Genomic DNA, 17,257 nt, shown 5'->3' on the forward strand with positions numbered 1-17,257 from the left:
CCCAGCGCACCTCTGCTTTCCCTTCTGTCCTCTCCCCATTCGGTAACCTCCTCCTGTTTGTTTCCTCACCTTAAGCAACCTTTTATTTGGAGCCAGAAACCGATATTCATCCTGCAGAGAGCCACCTCAAAGCAGGAGGCCTAGATCCTAAACTCTCCCAGGTAGGCATCTGCACACTCCTGATGATAAAAGTGACCAAACGTCATTACCAGGCTGCAGTGGTGTTGGGGTGCTCGCTCTTGAAGAAGGGCAAGGTCCAACTGCACAGAGTTAGCAAAGAGATAACACAAGAGAATTCAAAGCCCAGATAATTCATATTGCAGAGAACGCTCAGGAAACCTCAGTGCCTGTAGTTTGGTAATGGGAAGGTTAAGATGCATCTCAAACACCGTATGTACCTGTGCAGCAAAAGAAACTGAAATAAGTGGGCGTTTGAGTCTTTTTCATTATTATTTATTTTAAACAAAAGCATAGTGAGCAACAGAACAAAGGCTGGCTAGAAGAAATACACCACTACTGCAATAACTTCCTAAAGGAAGCGCTGGGTTTTCTCTGGGTAAAAGCCTATGGTCTGACACGAGAGGTCAGACTGCTGGGTTAGAACTGACCCATCCTTTTGGGAACAGGGCTGTGATGGGGGAGCTGGAGGCTGAGAAGTGGCAGCCAAAGAACCAGCAGGACACAGCAGTACCAGTTTCCCATTGCCTGGGATCGTAGCACCACTTAGTGAGCGCTTCAGGAGGCAGAATATTAATGTTGCCTACCCAAGGTTTCTCCAACAGCAATAAAAAATAAGAAGATATACAGTGTGACTCATATAGACTGCATGCAGTAAACAAATCGTGAAAATAAACCATCGCAATATGCAGTTCGGGAACTCCTGTGCCATATGCGTTATTACTTATTAATTGTATTCCGACAGCAATACACTTCTGCAGCACCCTGTAGCCTAAAGCCCCTTGCTTCCTAAGTGTTAATTAGGGCTCCCAGTAAAGGCTGAGAAGCAAGGGAAGCATTTTTATTTCTTTCCAACAAACTAAAGCCCTACAAACAAAACCCAAAGGGACTTGCACAAGGTCACAAGCGAATCAATGGCACTGCTAGAGACAGAGCTCAGAATTCCTGGCTTCCACGTTCCTTCCAGAGAGAGGAAGGTTGGTAACAAATCCCCAAAGAAATGGGAATGAGCAAGAAAATCAGTGTGCAGCCTGGCTGTATTCACAGGTGTGTTAATTAAATTGTGGTCTAATTAAAATACAGCCTTTGCATTCCGCTTTTCCTCCTTGATGATGTGGGCAATAGGTGTAGGCTGCCCATCAGTTTAAACCATAAGCTAGGAGATGGCTTCCACCTACAAAGAGAGGGGAACAGCCCCACGATGGGGCACAAAACCCAGTGGTTTCAGTATGGCACAAAATGCTCACGGAAAGTACCCCTGGACACGGCTGCCTGCAACAGCAGAGGGAGGGAAAGGAAGACCCAAGACTCTTCCCAGTGCTCCTTTTCACAATAAACCTGTTTTGGGAAGTACCCGGCACTTGCCATTTCAGATGAAATGACCTGGCACCTCGAGAAAGCAGCTGCTGCAGCCTTCAAAATTATCATGGACACGAGTAAAACCAACGTGCTGCAAAGGCTGGAGTCCAATTCTGCTTCTGATGAAAGCTGCAAAAACAAGCAGCAACCACACACTCTCTTCTGCATCACAGCGAAGCTGGGGAAAGGAAAGCATTACTTGTGTTATGGGGGGGGGGGAATGGAAGGGAAACAAACTAGTGCAGGCTGTGAAAACAAAATGTTAAAGAGTTGGTTCCACACCCAGAACCTACCAGCTGGGAAAACTGCCACAATAAAACAGGTTTTTGTCTACAGATTGCTTTTAGAGGGTGATGGTCTGGTCAGGGAAAAAGCTGAGTTTAACTTGCTTAATCTTCAGCAAACATTAAGTGTTTGATTGAGAACTCACCCCCAAAACCCACTGCTGTCACTCTACCTAGGCAGAGCTTCCAGGAGCAGGCAATAGGACGTCATCTCTGCAAAAGGAAGGTTTCCAGTTACCGAAGGAAGAGTCCAACCCAGGTTCTTCCTGAAAGCTGCAGTCCACAAGAGGATGAACAGCTACAGAATGAAATACCAAAGTCTCCCACAGCACAATCAGTTCCTGAGTGACCGGAGGAGAAATGCTAAAACTGACCCAAAGCAGAGCACACAGAGGGCCTGAGCCGCAGAGCCAGAGTGCCCAGGAGGTGCCCACAGCAGCATCACCCAGGCTACATGCCCAAGGTAATCCCTGCCAAGACAGACACCCTCCGGACACAGACAATGCTGAAATACCTGGTGTTTGGCAGATGAAAAGGGGAAAAACATCTGTAAACTCTGAAGGTAAAAGACATCATTCTCTCCCTTAACAACTCGGATGTATTTTTCCCTGCCTTGCCTGCCAAACATTTCAAACCAACGTCACATTTCCTACCAAAGTATGATGCTCACACAAGGAAAGTCGACTTAGCGGGAGCCTGAGAGATTGCGTATTGCTTTGAAAATGAAGTTTCCAAAGGCATTTGAGATAACGGAAAAGGGATCAAAAGCAGCAAGGAACGAACAGAGAAACATGGTTTATACGTTCACCAGAGCTCTAAGATTTGAAATCACGTGAAAATCCCATCTTTCCTAGACTGAGTAGGAAACAGCCCAGGAGCTGGACCAAAGGCTCCAAGGCAATTCATTCTCAATGTGACAACGCAGTCCGCAGCCAGAGCATCACATGCAGTCATGCTGCACGTTACGAAATAAAGATCACAGAACAAGAGGGAATGGGTCCAGTGAGGCACGTGTGAGGCTGCAACTGCACTGCTCCCTCTGTCTCACCTCGCTGACAGCAGGGAGCCAGCTCAAGCTGCGGCTGGCTGCACCTACACACAGCAGCAACCCAGAGTGCCAAGCTACCCCTTTGCCCTGCCTGCCAGACGGGGCTCCAGGCACCTCCTGAGCCTCCCCTCACCTTCAGTGGACAGGCAGCACTGCAGGTGTGCTCCAGCACGAGGGCCAAATGAGCCCTGACCCCAGAAAGGTCTGGCGGAAACAAAGTTCACATCCTTGGGGACTTTTATCAGCTTCCAGTCTGATTTCTCTTTGTTTTACTATCACCAGTCATGAGAATTGATACTCGCCCCTGGCACACTTGAAGGGAAAGCCCAGCCGAAGATAGACCTGGGGACTTATTCCTGAAAATACAAGTACCTGATGCCTACCTAACTCACAAAGAAACATTGCAAAGAGATCAGAGACAAAGGCGGCTTGTAACTGGGACAATGCTATACAGGCATATCAGTAGTTCATGTTACACAGCAGGAAAAAACTGATTCAGAGCCCCACCCTGCCCACGGGACAGAGAACGCCAGCACCGTGTGACACCAAGCCGTTGCACAGCGTCTTTACAACACCCAGCCAATGGCCCTACGAAGTTGCCTGCTTGTGATTCTTAACTGTATTATCTTCCACAGTCATTTTGGTCCTGATCTCAGAAGGGTGCTGATCACCTCTTCTTCCCAAACGTCACCTCCCCGGTTCCCCACAGCCATGAGCTGCTCATGTATTCCCATGCCTTGAGAAGTTTGGATGAGGACAAAGAAAAATAAAACCGTGCTGGATGCTTATTAGGTCATCAAAAATACAGGGTAGCACTGTAGCATGGATGCAGGGCTTTCTGCCACCATGCAAGCATTTTAGGAGGATTCCTAGTTTTCTTCTCTCTTCCTGATGCTTCCTTACAAACAAACCTGCCCCTCTCCTGGCTCCTCCCATGATAAAAGTCTTGCTGCAGCTGCAGGGGAAGGCAAGCCATTTCGCTTGCGTGGCTGCCTCTGCATTTCCAGCTTATTTGTATGAGACACTGCCACCCAGCAGGATTTGCATATGTACCAAAATGCGAGACCTGCACAAAACGAAGCAGGAAAAGCATTCGTCTCTCTCCTCGGAGAAGGTTAATGACATGGCTACTTTGCAAATGTTTACTATGAAGTGTTTCCTAAGTCTCTAAGCTATAGAATTTGTACATAAAAGGAGGTTCGCCCTCTTCCCCTTGTCCCACAATCCTATTTGCTTCAGATTAACACGAGTGACCTCCACTTCACTTGAGCTTCATTCATCTCCCACGGAGCACGGCCTGCTTTTGCTGAATTATTTCCCTGCCATCGTGAAACGCTATTCAGCTGCATCGGAGGGGACAAGGCTGCAGACGCAGGTGTTCGCTTTGTTCCATTAACCATTTGACATCCAGATGAGACTCCGATTTAAACCTTACTCAAATTAGGAGCATTGCAGAAAACCACAGTTTAAGTCCAAGATACCTGGACATGACACACCAGAGCACAAACACACAGTACGGAGAACAGGGGTGAACCCCATGCTGGTGATTGCATGCAGTCACAGATCGGGGACAGCACAGCCCTGGCACAAAGCCCTGCATCCCAACACCCTCCCTCTCTGTCCCCAACTGTACTCCTCTCTGTCCCCAGCTGTGTAGGTCACCCCCCAGTCACTGTCTTAGGAGTGCATCAGAGGTCTGGGATGGGTGCTCTTTGAAACCAGATAATTTAAGTTGACGTGTCAACTTAATTAAGCCAGGTTGAAGAAAAGGCTGAAGAAAAACCCTTCAGGACCTTCCTGTCCCTTCTCTTCTCCCTTTCCCCTCCTCTCCCTCAGCTTTACAAATGGCTTACATGTCACTCACCTCTCCGCCCGTCACTGGGGAACAGCTCCTCCCTGAACACTGTTTCCAGTTGCAGACCGAACAGGCAGGGAGGATCTGCCCTCATTTCCCCAGTCCTCCCAGGGTAACAGCCCAGACCGAAGTCCTTCCACAAGTCACATCTCCTGTGTCAGACACAAACCCAAATTATTCTGGCACGTAAACACAGATCCATGCTGCAAGAATGGCCATCGGGCAATTAACAGAATGAGCATTAAATCTGTCTCACTCCTTTGTTCTGCAGGCAGGCTGGAAGATTGACTGAACCCTTTTACTTGGAAAACAAATATTAGGCCTGATCTTCAGCTGGCAGAAGGCCACGCAGGGCCATCAATTTCTCTGTTACGCTGACAAAAATTTTGTCCTGTGTTTTCCAGCTGCGGCAAAGCACTTACTTTCTCCTCACCTTTAAACGGTGCAGCAACTTCACCCACCGTTTCCGCAGATCACAGCCAGGTTTTCCCAGATTTTTCCCAGCAGCATTGTTCTGGTTTTCCTGCCAGCTTGCTACCCCTTCCAGGCTGGCCCTTCTGCCTCCTCACCCCGTTCTCTCGTGCTCACATGGGCTCTGAGCAGTAAGGAAGAAGCCAGGTGCCATGCAGCACCCAGGCAGTCCCAATGCATCTTCCACCCTTTGGCTCCCAAGGGAATCACATCCCGGTCCTTGCCCTGCACAGAGAAGGAAATGCCTCTGCAGTCAGTGCACAGTTGTTGGGTTTTGTTTTAAACCAAAGCCACGGAGGTAATGAACTCACACGTTGCTCCCGAGCCAGGCAAAGCTGTTTTAAACAGCCCAGAAACTGGGAGAACCGAGCAGACCACGGTGGGTGCTGTGTGGGCCCCTCTTGGCCACGCTCACTGACCTAAGAAGCCAGATGCTGCCAGGACAACCAGGGTAAGGGAGATTCCTCCATGAGGAGACCAGTGTGGCTGGCTTTTTTTTTTAGCTTAAGCAGAGGCTGAGAGGGGTCATTGCTGCAATCCAGAAATAACTCCAAGGCAAACACCAAGGAAGACAACAGCCAGTCAAGATCAGGGACTAGAAATAAACACAGAAGAATAAAAAGACCATAAGTAAACTTGGAGCGGAAATTTTCATGTTCCTATTACTAGAAGGATGAGGCAGAAACTACTTTCTGATAGAAATAATGGGGAAAAGTGACCATTAACCACCTCAGAGTTTACCAAGAAGACCCTGGGATGCAGCACCCGCAGCCTCCAGCTTCCTCCTGCGCTGGTGTTCAGCTCAAACCCAACGAGGAGGGGGGAGAAAATGTCAGCATTCGCCACTGCTGTCAGAAACATCTCCTTAAAACTAGGCCACAAACGCAGCAGGCTCTGCGAGGAGGGATGCCCAGAGGAGAAAAGTGGCAGCTCCGAGAATCCAGGCTCCCTGATCAGTTGTGCTGTGCCTCGCCACCCCACGCAGACACCTGCCCCACTGCTCTCCTGGAGGAATTGCCATGTGGGAGCTTCCCACAGCATCTCTGCAGCGAGGCATCAGGAAGCCATCGGTAAAAGCACACCTAAAGAACTCCCTTGATGTGAAACAAACGGTTAAGAGGAAAGGAGCTCAAGCTTTCTGGACTCCTATGTGGTCTCTGCAAGTACAACTTGCAGGAATCAGAGAGCAGGAGGAAAGCTTCCATCGCTACTTGCAACTTTTCAAAGGAAGGGTACTTGTTTTTATCTCCCCAACAAACACTCACCATCAATATTTGCAATTAATTGCCCCAGGAATGCAGAAAGCAGGCAAACACAAAGAAAGCAGTGTCGACTTCTTAAAATCCCAGTTAACATTTTACAACATACAGCGCAGCAAAAGAGAAAGTCAGCTGGCTTGAAACAGGCAAAGCTATTTTTAAGGGTTTCCTTTCTAAGCTGATAGAGTTCTAGCACTGCATGTATTTTATTTTATTTTTTAAAGAAGAGAACACAGTACCCTTACTCAACACCTTCACTAAGGATTCAGTGTCCGGGTTTGACGTGGCAGGATTACGGGCTGCTTTCTGCAGATGTTCTCACTAAGGAAATGGCGATTCCCTACTCCTCTAACTGCCTGGCAGTGCCACTGAATGACGATTTATCGCGTCCAAAACATTAAGGAGTTCATTCCTGTCTCCACGCATGGAGCTTGTGATGACATCTTTAATGTGCCTCATGAGGTAAAAATTTAAAAGGAAAATGAAAGGAGAGTGGGAAAATCAAGTAAATGGGTAAATAATACGGGGGGAGAGAGCCAACAGCAGAAGAAAACAAATATCTCCTTACTGCTTATCAAAGCACTTAAAAACTAATAGAAGCCTTTCTGTCAGACGTACAGTGAGAGAAATATCAACAAGATTAGGTTTGTGCTCCCTTCAAGTGGCATTTTTGTCTTGCACATCTCCTTGTCTTTCCTTTCGCTCTGCCTGGGACAGTTTTGGAAGGCTCTACCAGATCCTCTGCTCTTTGTTGTGTGTGCCAAGAAGAGACCAAGGCTTATTATAGTTATTATTTATAAAGACCAAGATCCTACAGTTACATTTTACAGTCCGAGTGCTCTTTCCAACAGCTTTATCCATCTGAAATTCCCAAGAGCAGGGAAGCACAGCCTGTGGGGTTTGAGGATGTTCTGTATTTTGGTTTTTTGAGCTCAGCTTCATTGCTATGTTAAAAGTGCACTGGCTGAGCCCATCTACAAGAACAGTTATCAGCCCTCCGCAGGCTTGCAGAAGGTCAGGGCAGGCAGGAGCTAGAAGAAGAGTGAAAACCAAAATTCAAGAAAGATTGTGTATTGGCTCTTCAGTTAGAGTGCCTCGGGTACTTCAGCACTTATTTAAGGTTAGGCATGTGAACACTCCCACTGAAGTCACAGGAGCTATTTGCGGGCTCCGGGGTTGGACACGCATTAAGCACCCTCCTGACTTGTGACTTGAGCTGATAAGGTCTCCAAAGCAGAGCCTGTTGTTCAATACCGCCTTGTCCAGCCCTTTACACGATGACCCCATCTGCTCTGGGACCTAAGACCTGCTGTATAAACAAAGCGATAATTTCATTTAAATGACATCACTTGAGATCAGATTAGCCTTAACTTTGACTTTTTCATAAAAAACTAGAAAACATCACTGGACACGTATTACCTCTCCTGATGTCAGTAGGAATTTTGCTACCATATCACGAAAACCAGGATTTCATTCCAACGTTTAATGCTGAGTCTCAGTAAGTAAAAGTAGGGCTGTCCCAGATTTCCCTGCAGTTGCTAAGCAGAAGAGGGTTATCACATTGGCTCTACAGACAAAAGCAGACTTGTAAACAGTGCAACTGGCAGAGGTGATAACTGGCAGAAAAGGAAAGGATGAGTATTTCTCTGCAAGACTGGATGTTCCTAGCAAATGATAAAATTGGCAGCAGTGTTCACTGACAGCTACAACCCATTGTTCCGAGGCAACTTTCTCTTAATCGCAACGTTCTCCCTCTTCAGCCTCTATTTCTCTAAAGGTTTTCCAGATTTTTTTTTTATGTAGCCTTTATTAGCCAAGCCTGCTGTCTGGCTTGGCTAATAAAGGCAAATATTTGGTGATTCTTTTTGGCACAAACACTCCTCTTCTGTTGGAGGGAGTGAAGAAGTTCATCTGTACTCACAGACACCAAGCGGGCTGTACAGCTATCCCGACTGCCGTATATCATGGGACCAGACCGCAGGCAGGGCAGAAGTGGGTTGGTAAGTCACGGGAATTCAGGCAACCTGTCCAGAGAGGAGTCTCAGGAGAACGTTCAACGTGGATAGTTTCCTCAGCCCTCCTGCAGCTCTGTTTATGATCGATTAATCTAGACATAAGAAATAGTAATAGCTTAATTGATCTAAGCATGCAGGAGGTCATTTTTAGAGCATCATTACATGCATTATAAAGTTTTAAAACTCATGTCACCATAATTATAATAAAGGTTTCATCTCACATTACCTAGCACTGAGAAGAGCGTAGTGGGGGGTACTTGGGTTTAATTGCTAATCTAATTCAAATTCTACTTGGTTAGAGCAGCCAAAGCCATCTTCCTTTTTAAAAGCATACCAGTGCCCACCTGCAGCTGTGAATGCAGCTGATGCATTTAAGTATGCCTGCTGCACAGAAGAATCTCCTGCACCTCAGATGTCCTCACGGAAAACCAGGAATTACACATCTCTAATGTACAACTTGCTGATTCTTACAGCCCAGCACTGATATAAAGTAAAAAGATCACAAAGGTGGAGAGCTCACAGCTTTGCAGGGCAAAGGCACAGCTGTGTTTCGTACCTCACAGAACTCCTGTGCAGCATGTATCTGAGAGCAAATTTGGGGGGTGGGGTGAGGAGAGGATGCTCAAATCCCTTCACACTTGCCTAGCTCAGTTACAAAGTTATTAGCTGCATTGTGAGAGTTACAAGGCAAAATACCACGTCCTGAATAATTCAGGAAGTCAGACTGAAGGACTCCTGCAAAGCCTTCTCGCTTTAAATTCTGCATCTCCCCCCTTCCCCACACTGATCTCCTGTGACTCAACTAAACATAAAGCAGCAGACAATAAAAGAACCAGCCATTACTGCAGACGGCTGCATAAAGCCCAGCTCCCTCCCTTCGCCCCCATCCAGCCATGAGAGATGACTCTGCATCCACCCTTGTCTTCCTTCTGCTGCCTTGTGAATGAGCAAGGGGAACCAGCAAGGGGAGCCCAAGGTGATCGGCTCCCCAAACCCCAAGGCACAGAGCATTCCCAGGCTCCAAGAGAAGAAATCCCTGGTAGGGTTGTGCCTTCCTCTACCTGGCAAGGCTTCATACAGCTCTGAAAACTTGCAAGGTGCCCAGGATCCCAGTGACGGGGTGAAGTCAGGAAGCCTAACTGGGGTTTATAAATCCCAGTTCAACACATGTGCAGCACAATTTATGAACACAGCACATTAACGGCTGGGCCCGGCATCACTAAATCAGTCCCTCCTGTTACCAGTATGAAGTAAAGATGGATAAATCAGAGCACTTCGTTTAGGGTGATCTTCATTGCAGATAAATCAATGGGGTGATTTGTTAACATGCTGTAGGATCTTCTAATCTCCTTCTGGCTTGCCATCAATCAAAACTTTTGGAAATGACATCATTAAATCCCAGACTTGAGGGGCAGGGCCGTAACACAAGGCTCGGGGCAAAACCAAGCAGGCCCATGGTGCAGGGTGGTGGCTTGGTAACAAGGATGCTGGGTTCAGGTCCCTGCAGTGCCACAGACTCCTTACATAATGTGGAGGCCAAACTTCACCCAAATCTGCTCTCCTACCTTGTTCCACACCTCCTCAGTTCTGTGGTCCCACACGTGAGAGATCAGAACATCACCCTGAGGGAAAACATCTTCAGAAGAGCACAGCATGTTACATACACTGGCAAGGCAGTCATGGATCCTGGGCACCTCAGAGAGGATCCCAAGAAGCAGCTGGGATCTCCCTCCAGGTGCCGGAGTGATCACACATCATGGGGACAGGTATATGTGGAAGAACCTGGACTCGGGCATTTCTATGAGGAACTACGGCTAGGCTGTGCAATATGAGCATCATTTTCACCATGAGGAAGGTAATCTGCAGAAGAGAGATTGGAGAGCTGGGTGATCACCAACCACATGAAGTTCAACAAAAGCAAGTGCCGATTCCTGCACCTGGGATGGGGCAACCCTGGCTATACGTACAGACTGGGCGATGAGACGCTGGAGAGCAGCTCCGCAGAGAGGGATCTGGGGGTTGTGGTTGACAGCAAGCTGAACATGAGCCAGCAGCGTGCCCTGGCAGCCAGGAAGGCCAACTGTATCCTGGGGTGCATCAAGCACGGCATCGCAAGTCAGTCGAGGGAGGTGATTGTCCCGCTCTGCTCTGCGCTGGTGCGGCCTCACCTCGAGTACTGTGTGCAGTTCTGGGCACCACAGTACAAGAAGGACATTAAACTGTTGGAGAGTGTCCAGAGGAGGGCGACGAAGATGGTGAAGGGCCTAGAGGGGAAGACGTATGAGGAGCGGCTGAGGTCACTGGGCCTGTTCAGCCTGAAGAAGAGGAGGCTGAGGGGGGACCTCCTCATGGCAGTCTACAACTTCCTCGCGAGGGGCAGAGGAGGGGCAGGGGACCTATTCTCCATGAACACCAGTGATAGGACCACAGGACCCATGGGAATGGTGTGAAGCTGAGGCGGGGGAAGTTTAGGCTGGACATCAGAAAGAGGTTCTTCACTGAGAGGGTGGTTGCACACTGGAACAGGCTCCCCAGTGAAGTAGTCACTGCACCAAGCCTGTCTGAATTTAAAAAGCAATTGGACTGTGCACTTAGTCACATGGTCTAAACTTTTGGGTAGACCTGTGCGGTGCCAGGAGTTGGACTTGATGATCCTTATGGGTCCCTTCCAACTCGGGATGTTCTATGATTCTACGAAAAACAAACTGCCTGCCCCCAGGACAGAGTTTCCTGACAGAGCTCTGTAACCAGCCTGCTTTATCACCTTCGTAACAGCAGAAACAATCCTGAAGAGATGGTAGGAGTAGAGCTGCTAGTAAGGGAACCCAAGAACCATTCACCTTCTGATGTAGTGCTGTGATCTTGGGGGCTGCACAGAGCCAGCAGGCAAGTACACGCCACAGCGACTTCTCCAACACCTTTACTGGGCCACTTCCATAGCTCCAAAACAGGGACAGCTCTCCTCCTGTGTCTCAGGATGGATGAGCTCTGGTCCTGGCTCCAGCCTGGTCCATCAGTTCCTCTTGTTGTTCTCAGTACCGGTTTCCTCAGTTGTGAAGGAGAAATGAGGAAAGCAGCCTCATTTATAAAGCCCTTGGAGATGTGCTGATGATAAGTGCTCTACGAGTGATTTGTTCTTCAGGCATGACTTCTGTTCTCAGCGGTTGCTCACAGGCTTTCAGCACATCCAGATAGATTAAGATGCAGAACTAAAGCACTTACACTGTGTCTCTGTACTACATCTCCCAGACTTCATAAAGTTCCCATTTCCTCTTCCAAGAAACCAGCAAGGGTAGCACAAAAACAGCCAGGTTACAGGAGCTGGGCTAGCTGCTCCAGGAGCTGCTAGCTCCTCCAGTGCAGAAGCATCCCAAGCTGGTCAGCATCCAAAACACAGGAGCTAGGTGCATCTGTTTCCATTTACCAGAAGTCCTTTTCTCAACTGTTCAGCCTCAGTGGCTACTGCTCCCCACATGCAAAAGCACCACCCTCTTTGACTAACCTTCTGCTTCAGCTTTCCCGTTGTAGCGTGGCACTGAGCAAGCAATCCTGGAGCAGCATCCAGTTCAGCAGAGCCCACGTCAATTAGCGCTGGACACAAATCACTGTCTGACCTTGGCATCCATTTAATTCAGCAGCAATACTCATTTGACTTAATCTCAAGGAGCCACTTTCTGAAATGCTGTTACACCGATGCAGACAGATCTAACAGCTTCTATCCAAAGAAACCTGGCCAGTGCTATTCAGGAGGCCACTCACAAAGTCCTCTCTGTACCAGATGGACAAGTGACACCAGAAAATTAGGACTGACTCAAAAGTAGCTTTTTTAGCATGCTTTTTTGTTTGTTTGATTTGGTTTATGCCCCATTCCCCCAGAGGAGTGTTCACCCCCTGAACTGGAAAAAGGAGCTTTACCTTCAATTTTCTCCCCTCGCTGGTCCATCTGTGCCAGCACAGACAGCACTGCCCTGACAAGCCGGTGCTTCCGAGAGCACAGCTCATTTTGATGAGGTGTGTGTGTACAGGAAAAACACGAGGCCTTGCTAGACTTGCTCTCCTCCCCACCAAGAACAGCCAAAGGGCAGGGCATGCTTCTCATGCCCCAGCGGTCCAGATCCCTACCCAGGCTAATGTTATCCATAACACATCCTACAGCTGTATTTAAGCAAAAGAATTAAAGAACAAAAGCCTTGGCCTCTATAGTTTGGAACATCCCCTTTAATCCCATTATTATTCCAACAACTTGGCAATTTAGCTGGATTTTACCACTCTGAGAACGATGTCATGCTCCAGAGATGTTTGCTGAGGGTAAAGCAGAGTGCCATGTTTTTAAGTATTATCTCATCTGTTAAGTCCGCAGCATACTTAAAAGCACAAGTTATCAGCACATAAAAAAGATGAACGCTTCCGAGTTGTGGTGAGCCACACACCTCACACTAACAGCACAAGTCTCCTGCCCAGCCCCGGCATGCTCAGGGTTCTGGACACGGGGTACATTGAAACCCCAGTGGGAGTCCCGCCGCCTGCTTTGTGTAGGCTCTCCCACGCTGGTGGCTTGAGATTACCCTTAAAATATTTACACACATGCTTCACACACCAGGCTAGACACCACTGAAGCAAGGCTGTGGGCATGCATAATGCACCTTTTTCCCCTGTGATATTGTTACGAAGTGGGAGGTGAGATTATTCACATATTAGGCCTTCAGTCTCCAGAGAACTGTCTGTGGTTTCTATATTTATACTTCCAGGGTTGTCACTGAAAACGCTGTAAGAGATTATTTAAATCTTGAAAACTGATACAAGATAAAAAAAATAAATACAGCTAATCATCTGTGGTGTTTCCACCTTATCCTCAAGCTGGGGGAAATGAGCAGAGGCTCAGATTTTTGCTCTCCTTTTTCTTAACCCCAAAAGCTGGAGTAATGCAGCAGGAGGCCATCACCCAAATGGCAATCATAAAATTGATCAGGCTATCACACAGCTGTCATCAACAAGCGGGAAGCAGATTGATGAGCATTCATTATCGACTGGCCAAGTAGCCTGGCCAACAACAGCTCTCCTGGGACGCTGCCAGCAGCAGGACTGGCGCCCCTTCCAAAGGGGACGGGACCTTCCTCGTGCCACCGGTCAGCACAGCTCCAGGGTTTTGCTCTACACCATGTGGGGAAGACAAACCAGGTGTTAGGTACAGCAACAAAGAAGTGGTGAGAAAATGAAGGGGTTCACGTGGCCACTGGAAGTCAGACAATGGGATCAACGTGGCTCCTGACTCCCTGCTGGCTGCCAGCAGCTTCAGGCCAGGGGCAGGTAGGAAGCAGGGAAAGGACAACGAGCAGCTTGTGTCTGACCGGAGAAGACAAAGGGCACTGGAGAAGAGAAAACACAGCCGTCAGTCTGGAGGAGCAACCTTTGGCAGAAGTAAAGTGAGATTTGACAGCGTGCTCAGAGAGGGGTGATGCATGGAGCTGAGACAGAAGATGGAGAGGACCTGGATGAAAGTTTATTTATACCTGTTTTTTAAAAAAACTAAAAAGCAACAGCATCCTCTCTCCATATGCTCTCGATCCACTTGACAAAAACATCAAACTAAACAAAACACACTTGAAGATGACCCAAGCAAAGATCATAATTCGGCCTAAGCTGACATCAATGATCCAGGTAACTGCAGAGCCCTGCAATCACTGAGACAAAACACCATTAGCAAAGAAAATTAAAGCCATTCGCTCTGAGGTCAATAGGATCAGAATGTGTAAAGAAATTGAGCTCTGATACTTCATTTGAATCCCTTGTATTTTCCTAAACAAATAAATAATCATGCCATTGTGTTGTTTGTTTTTTTTTTTATAACAGGGACAAAGACCATCCCTAATGCCCTTTTATCAGTGCAGTCCTCCCTCCTGACAGCTTCCTTACCAGCAGCACGTTCTTCTAAACTGAATGAAAGTAGGGATAAAAATATCGCTACCAAAAAAGAGACAAAAAATAATCCCAACTCTTGCAATTGTTTGCACTGCCAGCATCCCCCTGACAGTCTGTCACAAGGAATCACTTTCCAAAGAGAAACTGTGCTGGGATGCTGATGGATCGCAGTGTTGTGAAGTCCCGTTTGGGACCAATTTGAAAATAACATTTCACCAAGCTACAAGAACTGCCCCGGGATAACCTTTAGCCCAAATTATCACTTGTGGTCCCAAGGGCTTTTACGCACATGGATAATCACTTCCCCCTCTCACCACCCTTCTGCTTCTAGCTTCGCATTTCCACTGAGAAATGAATAAACTCAACCCCCACAGGTCATTTTATTTATTAGTGGGCCAAATTCTCTCAGTTCCTTCCCTGCTTCTCCCATAGCTAGCAGACAGCGTTCAGAGGCCCTTGTGCTTGTGTTATCAGCATACGCCTAAATTTCATTCAATTATGAGTGGAAACCAACACGACAAACTCCACCTGATCATCTGCCACTTATCTGCCCCAGTTCCATCCATGAGGACCTTTTCTCATTTTCCTTCAAGATTCCCAATTGCCTCCTGGGCTGATTTGTTTCTCTTAGACAAGTTAAAATCCAAAAGCTGTAATTCGTCTTTTTAGTCATGCCAAAGGTTTTTGGATGCAGGTAGAGATACTGTATCTCAATACTTCATTTATTTCTTAAGTGGTTGAACATTTGCTCTTTATAGTGTTGAATTAGCAGAGTAAATGGTTAATTTTCAGCATCACGAAGGATATTAGTCTTGCTGAGGGATTTTAATAGAGAAAGATGCATGCAAAAAAAATTCACTGTGCATTGCACAAAATATAAATAACTAAAATGAACCTATATAACTATATTGCATTTTAATGGGATTTTATAATTATATTGCATATTAATGGGACTTGGACAATTAACTCCCTTTAGCTCTTTGCAAATCTGTGCCTTAGGCAATAACCTTGTGCCAACGTCCGGCCCAAACCAACGTGTAAAACAAACTCCAGGATGACTTACATCTCCGCTGAAGTAGTCACCTCTGCAGCAAAAGCCAGCCACTGCTCACCCGTTACGGTGGCTAGGGCACAAAGCCAGAGCGTTCTGCTTAGCTGTACGCCACCAGGGGATCCCACCACATGAGATGTGATGCCAAGAGCCCAGGATGAGCAGCCCCAGCCCATCCTTTTTCTTCTGCTACACGGTGCAGCAAGGTTGACTGCGAGGGAAGAGCATCAGCCACTGACACCACATCTTAAGTCAATGTGGAGGGGGTTGCTGCCTTGGGAATCTCCCCAAGGAGCACTAACCTATGCCAACCTGTGTCTTCTTCAAGAGCTGGTGAGGCAGGACAAGTTCAGAGACAAACTTATGGGTCAGGAAACCTAAACTCTCCCTGGGAACTACATTGCTAAATAGAAACCATCTTTTTAGTGCAGTGCTATTTTTAAGGGCTGCGAGTTCATGCTGCTCGTTCCCTATTTAGTTTAGCCTTTCTCTAATATTCATTATCTCACTCTTGACTTCTTGCTGTCTGCAGATCCGTTGTCACCTCTCATTTAGGAGTGACTCATTCTTAAAAGGATTTAGTCAGCTGTGAACAGCCAAACTAAGTGCTGTGCATGGCATACCCAGGGAAAGAGAAACTCTAGAAATGTCTGGACAGATCTATTTAGATAAGCCACGCTGCAGAGAGCATGCAGGCAGTCCAAATAACCCACCTTGACTCGTCAGGGATTTTACTCCCAGAATTTAGGGTCAGATTATTGCTGCTGCCATGTAGCAGTTAGATGGGGTAAAGGAGCAGGAGTCCGCTCCTCTGCTCCACTGTCGCCCCTCCAGAGCAGCAGCCATTTATCTGCCTTTCCCCTCAGCACACCAGAGAAAGTAGGGCAACTGACCATCTGTCAAGCAGTAGCGTCCAAGAGCAGAAGTTTGATCCACCACCCTATTTCTCCACATGTCATTTTATGGCACGCAGGACCTCCTCTGAGGACCTCACCATCTTTTGCCCCTTATTGGAGCTGTTGGGGCTCGCTCCTGGCTGGGCACGGCTGTCTTCTAGCAGGACCCATCTGAAAACACGGCTCTGTTAGGTCTCATCTTCTCACTTTGTGGCCTTCTCCTGAGGTGACCTGGCTGGTGAACGGCTCACAGGTCCATCCAGGAAGGTGGATGGCCTCTGCCACAGGTTCTGTGCTTCTTCTCTTGAGAAAGGAAAAGAAAGCCTGACAAATGAGAATTTACTTTAAGGTTTAAGAGCATGGCTGAGGGTTGCAGTAGTGTCCAAAATGATGCACTAGCAAAATTCACCTGGCTTCCTTTTGAAGTGAGTCTAACAAACAGGGAAAACCCTGCCCGGCTGAATAAACTACACGTTAGCGAGGCGCATGCACGCTCCCCTGACAAGGCTGCCTCCAAGACACAGTGACATGCAGCACAGCCACAGGATGACAAGTCGCCACGACATTACCTCATTGTGGCACGACAAGTGTCTCTGTTTTGTCTGCTCCCACATTTTGGCTCTTCTGCCATCAGGATGAAAGCACTGCAGCTCCTTCCTCACCCACAGCCCGTAAGCCCACCTGGACACGCACCCAAGTCAGCTCCGTGGTCACGGCACAGTTTTGCAGCCACAGACACCTCGAGGGCAGATCTCCCGGGGCTGCCATGCCAGTCCCTGGGACTGAACCACCAAGCCTGCCTTTTAGATTTCAATCTGCAAGACAGAGCATTCCCACAAAAAGCAACTGAAGAGGGGTAAAGGATGGGAAGGAACAGAAGATTCATCATATTCTTCTACCTCTCGAACCAGAAAAGGACAGAA

At 47.7% G+C, this 17,257-nt stretch overlaps 1 protein-coding gene across 3 annotated transcripts in view; it reads right to left on the reverse strand.

The window, feature by feature from the left end:
* The window catches only part of PAK3 (p21 (RAC1) activated kinase 3), a 180,343-nt gene that overhangs the window by 84,568 nt on the left and 78,518 nt on the right, over window positions 1–17,257 (reverse strand). The window contains exons 1-2 of one of the 3 annotated variants that reach the window (XM_080554450.1): window positions 15,451–16,746; window positions 4,733–4,875 (exon numbers count right to left, since the gene is read on the reverse strand). The exons of the other annotated variants lie outside the window; for them this stretch is intronic. The gene's annotated coding sequence lies outside the window, so the exon portion shown is untranslated. Of the gene's footprint in view, window positions 1–4,732; window positions 4,876–15,450; window positions 16,747–17,257 lie in introns of those variants that run through there. 3 annotated transcript variants of the gene reach the window in all.

This window comes from Anser brachyrhynchus, assembly GCF_964034855.1.
Source record: "Anser brachyrhynchus genome assembly, chromosome: 13".
Classification (NCBI taxonomy): domain Eukaryota; kingdom Metazoa; phylum Chordata; class Aves; order Anseriformes; family Anatidae; genus Anser; species Anser brachyrhynchus.